The sequence below is a fragment of the Rhinopithecus roxellana genome, chromosome 12 (genome assembly GCF_007565055.1).
Source record: "Rhinopithecus roxellana isolate Shanxi Qingling chromosome 12, ASM756505v1, whole genome shotgun sequence".
Taxonomy (NCBI): Eukaryota; Metazoa; Chordata; class Mammalia; order Primates; family Cercopithecidae; genus Rhinopithecus; species Rhinopithecus roxellana.
In genome coordinates, this window is record NC_044560.1 from 36387829 (window position 1) to 36396782 (window position 8954).

An 8954-nucleotide genomic window follows, 5' to 3' on the forward strand; every position below is an offset into this window, starting at 1 on the left:
ACCTACTTTGGAAGAAAGTTTGACAGTTATTTACAATTTACACATGGTCATAAAATATAAACCAGCAGTCTAGCTCCTAGGTACTTACTAAAATTAATTGAAACTTTATGTCCACAGAAAAACCTGCAAACAAAACTTTATAATAGCTTTATTCAAAATAACTTAAAAGCAACCAAGATGTCCTTCGATAATGAAAGAACAAACTGTGCTGCATCCATATAAAATATTATTCAACAATAAAAATATTTAAGCTGTCAAGCCACAATAAGGACATATATGAACCTTGAATTCATACATATAGCACTGTACGAACGTTAACATGATTATAGCACACTTTAGCACATTGCTACATGAAAGAAGTCATATGAAAAAGAAACACATTGTATGATTCCAATTAAATAGCATATTGGAAAGAGCAAAACTATAGAGACACTAAACAGATCAGTGGTTGCCAGGAGTTTAGAAGGGGGCTCAATAGTAGAAAAATGGGACATGCAGAGTAGTAAAATTATTTTCTATGACACTGTAATGGATATATGGCATTGCACATTGATCAAAACATTGATTTTCAGCATAAAGAGTGAGTCTCAATATATGCAATTTTTTTTTTAAAAAAAAGTAAGTTAGGAGGTCTAAGGACTCTAGAAATGAAAGCAAATGGTGACAAGAGGATGTACTATTTCAAATGTATGAAAAAACTTCACTGAAGTGACTTGCAGAAACAAGTATTGACCTAAGTAACTTTGGAAACAAATGAAGTTGTAAGCCTAAGGACAAGAAAATAGCATATAAGCCCTGTATGCTCGTTGATGAAGTAGTTAACCATGGAGGTATAGGCTAATAATTCTGATACTGCTGTGCATGTAAACTAGAACTTATATAACTGAATGGCAGATAGTGGGATCTAACTATCTCACTAATTGGAATGGAAATTTAAAGATAAGAAAGACAACAACAGTAACAACAACAAAAGTGTCTATGAAGAAATGCCTGCTGTAGGACTGAAACAGGAAATGTAAAAAGCATCTTACAGTGCAAAAAATAAGAGAGGTTTCAAAACTCAAAAACAGAATCCCTTCAGTGATGGGGTTATGTCAAAAGGAACCCTGAAAGAGTTCCCAATGGTCAAAGCTCAAAGAATTTTAGCAATAAGACAAAATGATATTGGATTATAACCCAAAGTATAAAATAAATATCAATGTACTCAAAATAACATAATGATTAAATAAGAAAATAAATATGAGAGATGAATCAAATCTTCCATGCAGAAGGACTTCAAATGTTTTATGCGAATATTTCACCCACAAAGAAAAGGAGCACAATTTCCTATTCTTTATGTACGGGTTTCACAAGGTATAAAAGATTACATATATCCGTATCTATATATAAAACATTATACTGGAGAGTCCTGACAAGTAGCACTTTTGTCAGGTGATCGAGGTCAACATCAACAGTGATAAATCATTTTGATAGTAGGCACCCTTGACACAATGTGATAAAAATGGTAGTTTATCTCTGAGGTTATTTTCCAAAAACCCATAACCCCAGTCTAACTATAAAACAGACATCAGACAAAATTCAATTGAGGGACATTCTACAAAACACCAGCTCAGTACTTCTTAAAAACAGCAAGGTCATCAAAAACAAGGAAAATCTGAGAAATTATCACAGCCAAGATGAGTCTAAGGAAATGACAACTAACGGTGATATGGTATCCTAGATGGAGTCCTGAAACAGAAAAAGTACACTAGAGAAAAACTAAGAAAATCAGAATCAAGTGTAGACTTTATTTGCAGATAGCATATTAATAGTGGTTCTTTAATTGTAACAAATGTACTATACTAATACAAGGTGTTAACATTAAGAAAACTATTATCTTCTCAATAGTTCTGTAATTCTAAGTTGTTAATGTAAACTCTAGTAAAAAAGATTTACAGTGTTAACATGTGATGTGCTCTAAGAATTGTTAAAGAAAAATGTGAGACAGAAAAGAAAATCAATATATATTTGTAAGTGTGTGTATGTAGTATGCAATTTCCAAAAGATGAATCATCAATAATCTTGTGAATAAATTTTAGCAGAATTAGTAATAAAAAAATGCAACTACTATGAAAAATGAAAGACCACAAATTGGATAATCTAGAAGAAATGGATAATTTTCCAGAAACATACAACCTACCAAGACTGAATCATGAAAAAAATAAAAAAGCTGAACCAACCTGATAATCAGTTAGGAGATTTAAGCAGTATTTAAAATCCTCCCAATAAAAACCACGTTAAAAACAAACGCAGAGCCAGATGGCTTCACGGATGAATTCTACCAGATTTTTAGAAGTGAATTAATGCCAATAGTTCTCAAACTCTTCCAAAAATTTGAAGAGGTGGGAACACTTCCAAACTTATTTTACCCAGCCAGCATTACCCTCATACTAGAGCCAGATAAGGACACTCAAAAAAAGGAAAATTACAGGCCAATATCTCAGAAGAATATACATGAAAACATCTTAAAAAAATACTAGCAAACAGAATTCAACAGCACATTAAAAGAATAATACATCATGACCAAGTGAGATTTATATGTGGGATGCAAGGATGGTTCAATATCTACAAATCAGCAAATGTGACATGCTGCATTAACAGAATGAAGAATAAAAAACACAGGATAATCTCAGCAGAACAGAAAAATATTTGACAACATTTAGCGTCCTTTTGTAATTAAACAACAACAACAACAAAATCTCTCAACAAATTAGTTAAGGAAGGAATGTATCTCATCATAACAAAGGCAGCATATAACAAGCACACAGCTAACATAACACTCAATGGTAAAAAGTCAAAAGCGTTTCCTCTAAGATCAGATACAAAACAGGGATGCTACCCTCCCTACTTCTATTCCACACAGTACTGGAAGCCCTAGTCAGGGAAATTGAGCAAGAAAAACAAAACACATCCAAACTGGAAAAAAAAAAAAAAAAAGAAGTAAAATTGTCTTTCTTTGCAGATTACATAGTCTTATACACTGAAGTCCCTAAGCACACCACCAAAAACTATTAGAATAAATGCATTTAGTAAATTTGCAAAATACTAAGTAAACATAGAAAAATCACCTGTATTTCTATACCCTAACAATAACTATCTAAAAACAATTAAGAAAGCAATCCCGGCCGGGCGCGGTGGCTCAAGCCTGTAATCCCAGCACTTTGGGAGGCCGAGACGGGCGAATCACGAGGTCAGGAGATCGAGACCATCCTGGCTAACACGGTGAAACCCCGTCTCTACTAAAAATACAAAAAAAACTAGCTGGGCGAGGTGGCAGGCGCCTGTAGTCCCAGCTACTCTGAGGCAGGAGAATGGCGTAAACCCGGGAGGCGGAGCTTGCAGTGAGCTGAGATCTGGCCACTGCACTCCAGTCCGGGCGACAGAGCGAGACTCCACCTCAAAAAAAAAAAAAAAAAAAAAAAAAAAAAAAAAAAAAAAAAAAAGAAAGCAATCCCATTCATAATAGCATCCAAAAGAATAAAATAACAATAAATTTAATTAAGAAAGTGAAAGATCTCTACACTGTAAACTGTAAAGCACTGACAAAAAAAATGAAAGAAGACCCAAATAAATGAGAAGATATCTCATATTCAAGGTTTGGAAGTGTTAATATTGCTAAAATGTCCATTCTACCCAAAGCTATCTACAGATTCAGTCCCTATCAAAATCTCAATGGCATTATTTGAGAAAGAGAAAGAAATCTTAAAATTCATATTTGAACCACACAAGACTGAGACTATCCAAATCAATCTTTAGAAAGGAAAACAAAGCTAGAAGCATCATACTTCCTGTTGCCAAACTGTAACAAAAATACAGTAATCAAAACAGTATGGTACTGGCATAAAAACAGATACACAGACCAATGGAAGAGAAAAGAGTACAGAAAGAAGCTCACAGATATATGGTCAAATAACCATTTTCAAGGTTGGTAAGAATACATAATGGAGAGAGGAATGTTTCATAATAGTGTTGAAAGAACTGGATATTCACATGTAAATGAATAAAGAAGTACCATTAAACGATGGACAAACATTCTCATGTAACTCAATAGATAGATGATAGATAGTAAATACATATATACATACATACATACGTACATAGATAGATAACATAATTTGAAAATTGGGCATGTGAACTGAATAGATACTTTTTCAAAGATAAGACACTGAAATGATCAAAAGGTATATGAACAGTTGCTCAGCTTCACTAAAAGGTGATCGACATTACTAATTATCAGGGAAATGCAAATTAAAATCACAATGAAATATCACTTCATACCTGTTAGGATGGCTATTATCAGAAGGACAAGAGACATCATGGGTTGGCAATGGCATGGAGAAAAAAGAATCCGTGTACATCACTGGTAGAAATGTAAATTAATATAGCCATTTTGAAAAACTATACAGTGGTTTCTCAAATAATAGAACAATCATATGATCCAGCATTCCTACTTCTGGGTATACATCCATAAGAAACAAAATCAGTATCTCAAAGAGATAATTGCATCCCCTATCTTCATTGTAGAATTATTCACAATTGCCAAAACATAGAAACAACCTTAGTGATCAACAGATACATAGAAAAATAAATTGTAGTATGTACACATAATAAAATACTATTCAGCATTAAAAAGGGGAAATCTTGCTATTTGTGACAACACAGATGGCCCTAGAGGACATTATGCATTATTATGCTAAATGACATAATCCAGACAGAGAAAGACAAATAGATGATCTCATGTATATGTAGAATCTAAAAATATTGAATTCATAGAAGTAGGGAGTAAAATAGTTTTCAGGAACTGGGAGTGGGGTAATTGGGGAGATGCTGGTCAAAGAGTAAAAACTTTCAGTTATAAGATGAATATGTTCTGAGGATCTAATGTAGCTCACAGTAACTATAGTTAATAATATGGTATTGAATACTTTAAAATTAAAAAGATAGATCATCAGTGCTCTCATTATAAAAAATATTTAAAATGGTAACTATGTGAGATGATGAATGTTTAATTAGCTTAATTGTAATAATAATTTCACTGTATATGTGAAATAATCATGTTTTCATCTTAGGTCTATACAATTTCTATTGTCAATTACACCTCAATAGAGCCAAAACATAAGAATTAACAATCAAAGAAATATTAATTAAAACAAAAATAAGAAACTACACTTTGATTGTCAAATTGGAAAAAAATAATAACTCAAATAAAGGGAAAGTACATTGAAATAACTTTTTATGAGAACAGCAGGCAATATAAGGTTTATCAATCCAACTTGTATCATTGGATCCAGTTCAAATATCTATATTAATTATTTTCTCTCTAAAAATTTAGCACTAAATGTTCTCATCAGTTGTTTTAAAATGATAACAAACAAAAGAACCTAATTGTTCCAATAACAGAATATAGGTTAAATAAATTATGGCTACACAATTGCACATAGCTACATAATGAAACATTATTTTAAAATTAAACACAATGTTTCAAAGTTTATTAATGACTTGAAACGTCGACTAAATTTTAAAAAATTAAAATATTTAAAACTGGCCAGGCGTGGAGTCTCATGCCTGCCATCCCAGCACTTTGGGAGGCTGAGGCAGGTGGATCACCTGAGGTCAGGAGTTTGAGACCAGTCTGGACAACATGGTCAAAATCCTTCTCTACTAAAAAAAAAAAAAAAAAAAAATACACATACACACACACACAAAAATTAGCTAGGTATGGTGGTGGGCATCTGTAATCCCAGGTTCTTTGGAGGCTGAAGCAGAATTGCTTGAACTCGGGAATAGGAGGTTGCAGTGAACCTAGATCGCGCCATTGCACTCCAGCCTGCTGGGCGACAAAGTGAGACCCCATCTCAAAATAAACAAATAAATAAAACAAAAAATAAAAACTATACTTGTAAATCCCAAATTTATGCATTATAATAAATACCTGTAGGAGCCAACCCCCAATATGGCACTCAGAATAAACTTGACTCCTGTTATTCACATATTTGTATACTGCCCTTCCATGTTGTCTCACAGATACAACCATTTGTATATGGTAGATTTATGGCACATGACTTCCAGGGCTAGATCATAAAAATACCCACCTCTAGTTCTCATAGATCGCTTGCTGAAGAAATAGTCATAAAGGTAGATGAATACTAACCTAACCAAGTGAAGAGGCCCTTATGGAAAGGAACTGAGGCTTCAAACCAACAGCCAGTACCAACCTGACAGCCATGTGATTGACTACCTAGGCAATGATTTTTCCCATTTCAGGAAGGCCTTTAAATGACTAAAACCCCAGCCAACATCTGATGGTAAACTCATTAGAGAGATTAGTCAAAAATATCCAGCCAAACCACTTTCAAATCCCTGACCCATAGAAACCAAACAATTATAAATGACTATTTTTACTTTACACACTTGATAACTAATAAACACATACATGCCTAGAGAAAATACTGAAAGAATATAGACTAAAATGTCATCAGATGATAGGTGAATTACTGGAGCTTTTCCTGGCTTTTATTTTACGATGATGACATTTTTTATGGTTAAAATGATTTTTAAAGATGCTTTAAAATGAGAACTCATGAACTAGCAAGATTGCTATCTATCTTGCTGGTTAACATAGATATAAGTTTCTAAGATCTATGGTTTTCAAAGCGAAATAGAAGTGTCAACACTTTTTTTTTTTTTTTTTTTTTTTTTTTTTTTTTTTTTTTTTACAAATGTCTTATTTCAGGAGACAGAACCCAGGAATTTTTTGTTTATTTTTAATTTAGACTTATATATCTTATAATTTTAGAGGTACCTTTCAGAGGTTCATATCAGATTGTCAGCTTTAGGTTTCAGTGTTGCAAACATTTAACTTTTACTGAATCATCATTAGCATTGTTGTTTGACCACGGCATGTTGATGCCCAGGTGAATCATCACTTTTATTTTTTTTTGTTTTGTTTTGGAGACAGAGTCTCCCTCTGTCGCCCAGGCTGGAGTGCAGTGGCATGATCTCTGCTCACTGCAAGCTCCGCCTCCCAGGTTCACACCATTCTTCTGCCTCAGCCTCCCTAGTAGCTGGGACTACAGGCGCCTGCCACCATGCCCATCTAATTTTTTGTATTTTTAGTAGAGATGGCGTTTCACCATGTTAGCTAGGATGGTCTTGATCTCCTGAACTCGTGATCCGCCCGCCTCGGCCTCCCAAAGTGCTGGGATTACAGGCGTAGGCCACTGTGCTTGGCCTTATTTAAATTTTTAAAATGTCTCACATTGCCATAAAGAAATACCTGAGACTGGGTAATTTATACAGAAAAGAGGTTTAATTGGCTCATGGTTATGCAGACTATACAGGAAGCATGATGCTGTATAGCATCTAGTGGGCTTTTGCGGAGGCCTCAGGAAACTTACAATCATGGCGGAAGGTGAAGGTGAAGCTGGTACATCATATGCCCAGAGAAGGAGCAAGAAACACAGGGGGGAGTGCTATGGTGCTATACACTTTTAAATGTCCACATCACATCTAATGAAAAGTCACTCACAATCATGAGGAGAGTAACAAGTGGGATGGTGCTAAACCATTCATGAGAAGACCACTCCAATTGTCCAATCAATTCCATCGGGCCCCAACCCCAACACTGGAGATTACATTTCAATACGAGATTTGGACAAAATACACATTCAAACAGTATCAAAAAATATGTGAAACATCTAAAACTTACGGAAATTCTCATTTCTTATAGAAGAGTTGGAAAATACAGAATACCAAAAGTTAAAAATTAAAAAAAAAAAAATCTAACTGCATCACTGAAAGGTAAGATTTGCTATTATTTTGGAATATAAAAGATATGCTATATATATAAGACACAGATATATAAATGGTCGTGGTGACAATAATGAAGAGAAAGGAGGAGGAGGAGAAGAGGGAAAGGAGGAAAAAAAGGGAAGATAGATGGACAGATAGAAAGAAATAGTTATAATTTCCCTTTGCTGCTAAGAAAACTAGATTTGTATATCTAAAGTTTCCTTTGATTTCTGGATTAGGGAATGCTGTGCATATGTGTGTTCCAAGATAGAACTTTGTAGGAACAGATCTAATAATATCATATGTAACAGCATGGAACTGAAAATGTTGGAAGAGGAAGAGTTGAAAAGAATGACCCAATGTCCACATAATACCCTACCTTTTACTTTTTTCTTTTTTCTTTTTCTTTTTTTTGCAATTTTATAAGTTTCTTTGATGTATTTGACAATCAGCGATTAGTTCTTATCCACATTGACTGTAGATTTTGGAAAGTGGCAACAGGCACATAGGTAACCAAAGTATAGAGTTTATTTGGTGAATCTTCATTCTCATTACGTTTTTTCGACAACCACACACAGATTCGGTGTGAGACATTCCTTATTCCTTGGGCCCAGACAGCTTTGCTAAGCCTGGTATCAAAGCTCACATCTGGAGTTCCCATCTCCTTCATGGCAAATTTCTGAATCTCTTTGAGTGCCTGAGGGGCATGCTTCTTGAAGCCCACTCCATGGATGTGCTTGTGAATGCTGATGGTGTATTCTCAGGTCACCACCTCATTGCTGGCAGAATGGACCATTTTTCTTCCTGCAACCCTTCTTTGTGGGAGTCATTCTGAAGGGTCCAAGTTGGAAAGGAAGCAATATCCTACCTTTTTGTTTTAAATCTTTCACTAGTTGTTTTCTGTAACTTGAACCAAATCTTAGCTCACACAGAAATTACAGAAGCAGAATTGTGGAGAGGATGAAAATGAAGAATTGAAAGATTACCTTATTTCGGATTCCAGTTATACACCTGGCATTCCTGCAATCTGAAGTTATTGACCCACTCTGTGCCCCAGTTTCTTCCTCCTGTGCCATGGGGCTAACTACGGTACCTACCTAAAAGGGTTGTGTGTGAGGATTAAA

General features: G+C 34.6%; 1 pseudogene; it reads right to left on the bottom strand.

The window, feature by feature from the left end:
• Window positions 1–8278: 8278 nt before the first annotated feature.
• LOC115900728 lies at window positions 8279–8660 on the bottom strand (annotated as a pseudogene).
• Between the last annotated feature and the right edge of the window lie 294 nt (window positions 8661–8954).